The following is a 10592-nucleotide window of genomic DNA, read 5'->3' as shown; positions in this document are numbered from 1 at the left end:
TAGAGTCTAAGAAACAAGGAATGCCAATGCTCTCTCCTCTTAAATTTGATCCATCCCCTCTTAAGCCCCAAGAAAAGAGACTACTTGTAAAGGTGAAATTTTTTCAACAATCAAAGAAAGGCCCTGTGAGAAAAAATATCTTTGAAGAAATTGATAAAGAATGAAAATAGCAAACATAAGCATACACGAGCCTTATTATTTTGGCTTTGTACATTTTTATGCAATTTTTGTACCTCATTGTGTAATGAAAATTTTCACTTGTAAATCGAATGTAATGTACATTTTATTTATACACATTCGAAAGGCAACTTGCTTCATGATAGCTTATGAGTTCCCATTAAAAAATATCTTAAGGACAGTCTATTAAGATAAATTCCTGCCAAGTTTTCATTCTCAAGGCTCAAAACTCACAATTGTGGGAGACAAACAACTTGTACAAAAGAAAGAGCGCTCGGCTCTTTTACCAATTGTTATACCATTCACTTTGAACTTATATCTAGGGGATGTATTGTCTAGCAATTCCAAGGTATCCCTCACATCTTTCAGACTCCAATTGGAAGTAACATTCACCTTGTTTACTTCTTCATGCGGCAAAACGTGCACCGCAAGTTTATATGGTGTGTAATCTGTATCGGAATCCAAGGGAACCCAAATACCCAATCTTAGTTTGTATCTCCTGTAATCAAAGCCCAAAGCAAGAGTTTGGCGAGGGATACTGTAAGCCAAAGCCAAGGATTGAGGGCATGCACTGCACCTCAAGATATCACCCTTATGGTCGCACTCTCTAGATTTCCAATGCGTCCCTATAGTGTTGTCCAAATCCTCTTCCGAAAAGTTTCTACTTAGCCAGGATACCTTCGTTCTTTGTAAATTTGCTGTTTTGAAGCAAGCCACGAAGATATGGAGGGGTACAAACCATGATAAACGTATTCTTCTTGAGATCCTTCCAGCTGTCATGGACTTTTTAATATCCTGAGATATTTTGAATTTGAAACTCTGCACCGTTACCTTGTCAGGAATCTCCCAGTTTAGAGATGAAAGACTTGGCAATGGCAAATCTTCGATATTCCCATACCTATCTGCTTTAGAGGGAACCACATACTGTGCATAATATATAAAAACCTTGCATTCACTATAAAAAGACAGTTTGATCAGCATAAATAATGTCTACCAATACCTTATGAATGGCATGGAAAGTCCCACTTAGGCTTTCCACAGGTTGCCATTCAATACTTGTTGACGGAAATATATCTACAATGACGAACCGTTTGTTAGAACTTGCATAAATGGAAAAGAATTATATACGTTATTCAACTTATAACTTACAATGTGTTTGTTGGGGAACACGTTCGTTTGGAGGCAAGTGCATATCCTTGGCCATGTAAACATGTTGCACCTTGACAAACTAGCCTTCGGGCATAATTTTTAAGGCAATGATACGCCCCTTCCAGTGATGTTTTATATCATCTTGTTTTCTTCTTTTCACCTTATGAGAGCCCTTGCAAGATGGCAGCATGGTAAACCAATCGTTTACAGCAAAGGTTTTGGGCTCAAAATTTCCATCTACTCCCTGGCTATAGACTGTGCAAGAGTGTATTAAACGAGAAGGGCGCCTGGAGGAAGCCATGAAAAGAATGAAAGCGTAGAGAAAGAAGCTCAAAGAGGGGTGAATGAACTAAAAAGTAGCGCCAAGAACCCAAATGAGTATGTATTGGGCGCCAAAAACAATATTGAAAGATCTCTCGACTTTCAAAAAACTCATTATTAATTTCATCACATCTCTGTCACGTATTTTGTCAGATTTGTAAGTAAATAACATCTTTGGGACTCCAAAACATGTCAGACTTTAGGGGTTTTGACTAAAAAAGAAGAGAGAATCACGAAATGGACTCCACTATCTCTAAAAAAGAGGAGACAAGAATACCATATTCTTGCACACATGGCGAACTCTCTTTGGCCCTTTCCTTAATCCCGTGATTAACAAAAGTGCATTTTTTGAAGCGTTTTTGGCCCTAATGAGGATGTTTACTTTGGAAGCGACGATTCCTGAACTTAAAGCAGCTATGTTTGCTCATGATGAGAGTGCCATCAGAGATGTAGAGATCTGGCACAAGAGAATCGGACATGTCAATGTACAAAAGCTGAAATCTATGCAGCAGAAAGAAGTAGTACTTGGATTACCTAAATTCAAGTATAATGATTTTGGTCATGTATGCCCTGCATGTCAGTTTGGGAAGCATGCACGGTTTCCTTTCATGAGACATGTAAAAAACAGCACTAGGCCTTTACAGTTGGTACACTCTGATGTCTGGGGTCCTTCACATAATGCTTCCTTTGGCGGTGCATGATATTATGTCTCATTTATTGATGATTTCAGCAGGTACACTTGGCTTTATATCTTGAAACATAAGGATGATGTGTTTGATGCATTCAAAGACTTCAAGAAACATGCTGAAAATGAATTGGGCTGTTACATATCATGTTTGAGATCAGATGGCGGAGGTGAATATGTCTCAAACTACTTTGATAGGTATCTTGCTAAACATGGGATCAGAAGATAGCTCACATGCAGTTATACACCACAGCAAAATGGTGTTGCAGAGAGGAAAAACAAAGTTTTGATGGAGTCAGCTAGAGCTATGCTGAATGAAAAATGTCTGCCAAATGGTTATTGGGCTGAAGCAGTGGTGACTGCTGTATATGTGTTGAATCGAACCCCTACAGCAGGGATTCATGATGTCACTCCGTATGAACGGCTGTATGGTCATAAACCTGATATTTCACACTTGAAGGTATTTGGCAGCATTGCATATGTGCATATACCGGATGAGAAGAGGAAGAAATTGGATCCTAAGGCAGTGAAAAGTGTGTTTATTGGATATGCACAGGAACGGAAAGCTTATAAGTGTTATGTACCTTCTATGCATGAGACACTCATAAGTAGAGATGTGGTATTTGATAAGTTAGCATCTTGGTATGGGAATCCTATTGCAATGCCTACTGATGGCTCACCCAATATGAGTCATGCTGAAAGTACTCCTGCAGAGAGTACTTCCATGACTAGTCAGACAGGTGATGTATCATCTACAGTGAGTCCTTGGACAGGACGATTACGGAGTCGCACTACTGCATCCACTGACACGGATATGTCAGTGAGGGGGAGAACAGATAAGGGAAAAGAAAAGGTTTTTGAAGATGTAACAGGTCCACTCACTGTAGGTTATGATTCATCTAGCAGTGAGACAGCTTAGATAGTGATTTGGGGATTCCGTCTGTTATGACGCCAGGTGCTAGACAGAGCCGTTATGTGCCGCCTCATGAGAGGCAAGCTCACAGTGAGCCACAACTCAGGAGATCAGAGAGGGTCAGACGACCTATTGACAGGTATACTTACATTGGATATTTAGCCCGTCATTATGCTTATATGATGAAAGTAACAGGTTTTAGAGAACCAAGTAAGTTTGATGAGGCAGTTTCAGATGAGAATTGGCATGCTGCTATGGATGAGGAATATTCAGCTTTGGCTGAAAATGGTACATGGGATTTGGTACAGTTGCCTGAGGGCAAAACACCTATTGGATGCAAGTGGGTGTATAAGGTAAAATGTAAATCAGATGGATCATTGGAAAGATATAAGGCCAGGCTAGTTGCAAAAGGGTATGCGCAGCAGTATGGTCTTGATTATGAGGAGACTTTTAGCCCTGTAGCAAAGATGGCTACAGTTAGAACTGTGATTGCTTTGGCAGCAGCTAGAGGCTGGAAACTATGGCAGATGGATGTAAAGAATGCATTTCTCAATGGAGAATTACAGGAAGAGGTTTACATGGAACAGCCTGAAGGCTATGTACATCCAAAATTTCCAGCACATGTATGTCGGCTGAAAAAGGCATTATATGGGTTGAAACAGGCACCCAAAGCATGGAATGCTTGCATCAGCATAGTTATTTACAGCAACATGGTTTTCGATTGGGAGATGCTGATCATAGTCTGTTTGCGAAGAAGACAGATAGTGGCTATGTTTTTCTAGTTGTCTATGTTGATGACTTAATCATTACAGGAGATGATGAAAATGGGATTGCAGAAATAAAGACATGTTTACAGGTTGAGTTTAAGGTCAAGGATCTTGGAGAGCTGAAATATTTTTTGGGGATTGAGGTTATCTCTACACCTCGAGGCATATGGCTGCTATAGAAGCAGTATGCTCATGACATGTTACATAAATATGGTATGGCTGATTGCAAGCCTATGGATATGCCTTTGGAGCAGAATGTCAAGCTGCAGATTGATGTTGGGATAGAGATTGAGAATGTTACTATGTACAGACAGATGGTAGGCAGCTTGATCTATCTCACGATCACTAGACCTGACTTGAGTTATGCTATGGGACTGATCAGCCAGTTCATGCAGAAGCCTCGCAAACCACACTTGGATGCAGTCAGAAGAATTCTGAGATATGTAAAGGGTACCACAGATCATGGGCTGTTTTATGCATATGGGAAAACCCTTGACTTGATGGGGTACACTGATGCTGACTAGGCTGGTTGCACATATGACAGGAGGTCAACCAGTGGCTATGCATTTGGATTGGGTAGTAGCATGATCAGTTGGCAGAGTAAGAAACAGCCTACAGTTGCATTGTCTAGTACGGAAGTAGAGTATCGTGGTGCGGCCTTAGCTTAGTGTGTGGAAATGAAGGAATGAGCTTGAGAGCCTGAAGGCTCATGGATATGGAGTCTTTCCCTTTCTCTCTCTCTCTCTACTCTTTGAACACAAGGTAAGCTCACTACACTCTTAGGATCAAGGGCGTGTCAGCTATGTGAGAGGTAGCCATTAGAGCTTGCTTGGAATGCTTGAAGCAATAAGTGGTCCATGGGTCTTGGCGGTTGAGCGAAAGCTCCTATAGGCGGGGTCCATGGGGTGGGTGTTGCCTGCCCCATAACTGGCCTTAAAAGGAGGGTCCGTTATACTTGGTAGGAAAGTGACTCCAGATGCTAGACTTTGGACCAAGGGTCTGCATGTACTTTTTCTTCAGAAAAAAAATTGGCCTCTTGGCCACCTAATGAGTGCACACGTGAAGTTTCATCGCATTTCGATACAGTTTAGTATTTTAAAAATTATCCCACACCAAAATTATGGATGGATTGATAATTGAGAAATCAACATCGCAACTACTGGCCCTTAAAAACTTTGCACCACATAGACTATATAGAGGCTTTAGGAGTAAAGTGTACAATAAGAAATGGCAAATTTTTGCATGTTATTCCTATTGAAATTGATAGTGGTAACAAAAATTGTAAGTAAGAATTGAAAATATAGCGAAGATGTACAGTCAAAGTTGAGAGCAAAGAACAAGTGTAAAATTTTAATTCATATTTTAAGGGCGCATACAATAGTTTTGCACTTGGACATAGTCATATGTCCAATGCACGAGGATAACACTATGCCAAAAAAGATATCATTACAAACTATGTTCATTCCATTGGAACAAATGCATCCTTCACTGCTTGAAGATTTCTTACGAGTTGGAAGTCCTTGGGAGTTACAGTGATGCGCTTCGCATGTATTGCACAACCTTGAGCATTGGTTATCAAGTTAACTAAAAAGGCCTCTGCAGCACACTGTAGAGCATGAATACATTCTTTTGTGAAGTGATTAGGTCTATCCTGACCTTGTGCCAAAAACCACCTCCTACTTTCTGTGCGGTAGAGGTCTTGTACAATCTCATGAACAAGTCTCGAGAAGCTCGCAATCAGAATGATGAGATCAAAAGAGTGTTGATGCCTTCTAATTTCTCTCAAGGCCACTATACCGGGCTTCCACTTGCATTTCTTGTGGGGATGCTGAGGAGGACCCTTGTGAGGGTGACTTGAGGAAGGTGGATTAGGTTGAGAAAGGGGTGCAACTGAGCTAGTAGATGCTCCAAGGGACTGAACACGATATGGGGCTTTGAGCAAAAGCTTATTTGCAACTACCTTAGACCTAACTATCTTTCTTGCACAAGAGATGTGAGAACTCAATGAATAAGATAGAAAGTGAAACCCTCTTTTATATAACCCTAAACTGTGAGACTCATTCACATAGATGCACATTCTCTCTTTCTCTCTTAAACTATGAATTGCATTCACACTGACTCACGTTGTTCATCTTACTATCTTAGTTCTTTTCGAATCCATTTGCTGCCTTGTCGAAGCCTTGTTTCTAGCCACTTGGCATGGTTTTCTTTGGCACTTGAGGCTTCATAACGCACTCTTTTAGTGACATGACGTGATTCCATCATGTTTGCAGCTGATTCATCAGCACTTTCATTTGCTCTCTTTTGCGTGAATTTAGCTTCATCTGCTACTATAATCCTATACCACCAAGATAGAAATTGGATCATTGGATTGCTACCATTCACCCCTCCACTATGATCAGTTTTTCTTTGGTATGTACCACGTGCTATCCAATGTGAATTTTCCATCCTTTGTGTGGACCAAATTCCAATGCTTCCCTTTTTTGCAAAGTATGGCCCACGTGCCTCAAGGATATGCTACAAAGAAATATATCACACATCATTAAAACTATGCTCAATAGTTTATACAATTCATACAATTCATACAATTTTAAAATATTAACTTAGTATGCACCGTGTAATGTGTGATAGAGCTTTTGCCCCATGCTTCCACTATGATTTCGTAGAAGCGATGCACATCATTGATAAATTCTTGCTTATCTTTATTGTTAAACACCATCTTGCGAAGTAAGGGAGCCAATTTGTTGACTTATCCAAATGATGGACCAAAAAACGGGCCGGCACTGGCTCATGCACTAGCCGGGCCTCGTCCCTATGCACAAGACAACCCCTCGGCCTCGCGGCCAGGAGCGTCTATCAAAATCTCTGCCTTCCTAAACATTGCGTTTGTAATACGTTGTAGTTCAACTGATCCTAACCCAATATTACTCCTCAGAGGGAGTCCCTTTCACATAGCCAAAAGGCTCGAATCACATACACATGGGGTTCCTCCTACGGCTGAATGCCGTCAACCCTCTGCGACTCTCCTACACCTTGGGGATTGGCCCCTCGATGCGTCGCTCAATATCTAAACATTTCGCACAAACGTCGCTCAAGGTACCAAATAAGCGTGTCCAGGAGTGTACCATTTCTTCCTTACTTGCTTTCCCCTTGACCCCCATGACTAGCCTACAGCATGGGTACCTCACTGCCTCTCATCGTAGGTCATGTCCTAATAAACCAATTGCAATGCATGTCCAGGAGCTGATCACTGATACTTTTAAATTATTTTTCATGCTCCATGCATTTGGTGGATGCCTAGTGCTCAAACATTTAGCAAAACAGTATCGTGCACAAGTGCAAAAACATTCTTTTAATGATTTCCAACTACCGTTCGTGCTTCGTTGCATGGGCCTAGCACCGAGGTGATCCTCGTGCTACTAAGCTCTTAATTTTAATTATCATCCGTCCTAAATGCTATGCATAGAAATCAGTAACTTTTCCATCATCTCACACGGCATTTAGACATATTTCAACTTCTCTACCCTTCCCCGTTTAAATATTGCATCGTTGGATAGGTTTATAGGGTATTTTGACATCATTTTATGTGTAGAAAGCGGAAAAAGACACACTAGAACAAGAAGGTGGGGTTGATCTGAGGCAAATCCTCATGCTTTAGTCCCCACAAACATTCACAAACATTGTTCTTATTTATCCTTATTTTTTGAAGCCCAAAATATATTTTTCCCCTATTTTTTAGGGTTTTTTCCCCTTTTCTTGTATTTTCCCTTATTTTCTGCATTATTTAATTACTAAAAATTCAAAACAGGTTATGGGCTGTGGTCCTTAGTTCCTTCTTGCAGAAAAATGAAAGTTTAGTTGGTATTCCTATTTACTTTCCCATTTTTATGCAAAAAAACCATCATTTTCCCTTGATTTTTCATGTTTTTCGTGTTTTAGCATATTATTTTGAACCACAAGATGCATCCTTATTTTCTGATTATGACCAGCAAGAACTCATGGAAAACAGCAATATACACAATTTTTAGCCCACATGAACAACATTTCATCAATCAAAAGCCATAAAATCTCAAATTTCCTTTGAAAATTTTAAATTACCGCTTATTTGCGTGTTTCGAGTTGCATGTCCATGGCTGCAAATCTGAAAATCAGCAGCACTTCACGTCCAACACAATCACAAATCACCATTTCCAGCCCGTGGAGCAATCCGATCCACAAGCCTCCATCATTCTTTCTTCTTCCTTCTTCTTCCCACATGAACTTGCCTTTAGAAGAGAGAGAGGGAGGAGAGAGAAAGACTGAAATCAGAGATCTTCAAAGAGAGCATCATTTGACGGGCGAAGGGCGGCGATAGAGTCAGCCGACAGAGAGGATTGAAGCCCCAATGTCAATTGGGTAGGGTGTTCACAGCCAGTATGTTGCCTCCATCCCTCTCATGGCACAATTTTCGGCCGTTGAAGGCGCCATCTTCTCCTCCTCTCTCTCTCCATGACTTGCTTCTAACATTTCATGTGGCATTTTAAGTTTGGGCTCCCAAAGGTCACTTGCCCATTTGGCCAAACTTTGGTCAAACTTTGGTCCACCTCTTCGTATCTTGACCGGTTTCTTGGCCATTTCCCCGTCCGGACTCTGAATTGAGCTCTGAAAAATCCTGGGCGTCGGGCTTGGCATCCCGCATTGGCCAGTAGCTCGTGTCAACCCGCACGACTGCCTGAAAAATTATGAAAAATCAACAAGTGTCGCTCGGTCGCCTTTAAAGCACTTTGACGCTTAAAATCGTCCTAGATCGAGCCGCCGCCTTTGACATTGAATATTTTTCCCTTGATATTTATAATTTTTAGCTATTTTTAAGCACTTTCCGTCACCTAAATTCTGCTCTCACCAAACCTTAGCTTTGGCCAATCTTGTTTTTCCTCCATTACTTCGATCAGGAACTGCAAAATGTAACTTTTTCCACCCATTGTAGTCCTGCGGCCTATGAACCATGACATTCCCTTCCTCATTGATGGATACTGAGAGAAACTTCCTAGCCTTTGCTCCTCCAAAGCAAGGCTTTTTTGGCAAGTTACCAAATTTTCCTGATGTCTTCTCATCTTTTTCAATCGTCACTTGATGCTTGTGTAGCCCAATTTCTGATAGCACTCGCTCCATATTCCTACACGTTGCAATGGCTTCTTTTTCTGGTTGCATCCTATAAGCAAAGAAAATGCATTCACTACAAGTTTCTCCATGATTCTGGCAAAAACATGCAATGAAAAAATGTGAATACAATCCAAGGGAATGTTGAAGATGGGCTTTCAAATGGAATCTTCTGTATTGCACGTCGGTGCAGCACTTGTCACCTTTCGCTAGTTCTTCTTTCCGTCCTTTCCTTCCACCCTCTTTGTTAAGCAATATAGGCATGGATTCTTTGTATTTGCACCATTGGAGATTCCACACATGCATTTTAAAGTTTCCAAGTCTCCTGCAAGATGCCATTCAACCAAGTATTGACCATACCCTGCAATCGAGAGCATCTCACCATGTTCCTGATGATCAATGATGCTTGGAATGCTTGTGTGCATAAAGAATAGCTGTAATACCTTAAATGTTTCCTTAGGAACTTCAAATGCAGTGAGCCACCACACATGGTGCTTAGATTGAACACTAAAGTTCCCTGGGTTGTTCTTGTCGAATTGTAAAGCTCTATTCATCAAAGTTACACTAACTCTTTCAAGCTTTACTTCTTTGATGACCTTACTTTCATCTAATTTTATAACAAACTGCAATTTACCATTATATTCCTCAACAGACATATTGTAGTACATTACCATTGCCGATTGCACCTTGTTCAAATCTAAATAGTAATTATTGAGTTTGGTGAACTTCACCTCATATGCATTTTTGGTCCCAACCTTTAGTGAAAATTTCCACACGTTGAACATGCATGGGATCTTCTATCAACTTCAAAACCTTTGTATTAAGTTGCCGTCAGGCCTCTATTAACTTTGAAGGTTGAGGAAGAGGCATGTTTCTATTTCTCTTCAGCACACAACCAAACCCAGCCTTCACACCTTTGAATATCTTTCAGTAAGTTGTTGTGCTAATGCCGACTGTGTCACAAATAGATTGTGCATCCACAGCTGAGAACTCATTTGACACATCTTTTAATGTGCACTCAATCACATTTTCCTTCATAGCCTTAAACTTATGATTGCTCAAAGTTTTTTCCAATGTACTTGCCTTCAGCAATCTACTAATACATGATCCAACCTCACCCTCACCTAGGTTCTCTTTCTGAGCTACCTTACATGCTTTGATACGTCGCTTCCACTGGCCACTATTCACAATTAACTCATTGATTGGCTTCTTCTCTCATTTGCACTCCTGTGTTAGCTTACTGTTGCTCTTTCTCAAGTCGTCCAATTGTGCCTTTGCCTCCTCATATGAGATATTGATGTCATGGATAGTGTCCTGCATTGAAATAATTTGATTGTTTTGTTGAATTATAGTGTCATTCAGTTGTAGCACTTGTCCTATGAGATGTTGTATATGAAGTTGATGTGCAACGATCACATCATGGCAATTTTTTATGGTTGCT

At 40.6% G+C, this 10592-nt stretch overlaps 1 long non-coding RNA gene across 1 annotated transcript; it reads right to left on the bottom strand.

The window, feature by feature from the left end:
• Positions 1-691: 691 nt before the first annotated feature.
• LOC148016795 (uncharacterized) lies at positions 692-1384 on the bottom strand. The gene is made up of 3 exons (XR_015688024.1): positions 1327-1384; positions 1178-1251; positions 692-950 (listed from the first exon to the last, which is right to left on the bottom strand). It is a non-coding gene; the product is annotated as an uncharacterized LOC148016795 (long non-coding RNA).
• Positions 1385-10592: the final 9208 nt, after the last annotated feature.

This window comes from Lygodium microphyllum, chromosome 23 (assembly GCF_053477565.2).
Source record: "Lygodium microphyllum isolate KBCC chromosome 23, Lygodium_microphyllum_v1.1.10, whole genome shotgun sequence".
NCBI lineage: Eukaryota > Viridiplantae > Streptophyta > Polypodiopsida > Schizaeales > Lygodiaceae > Lygodium > Lygodium microphyllum.
Note: the sequence above shows the minus strand (reverse complement) of the source record. Positions and strands in the feature narration are given on the sequence as shown.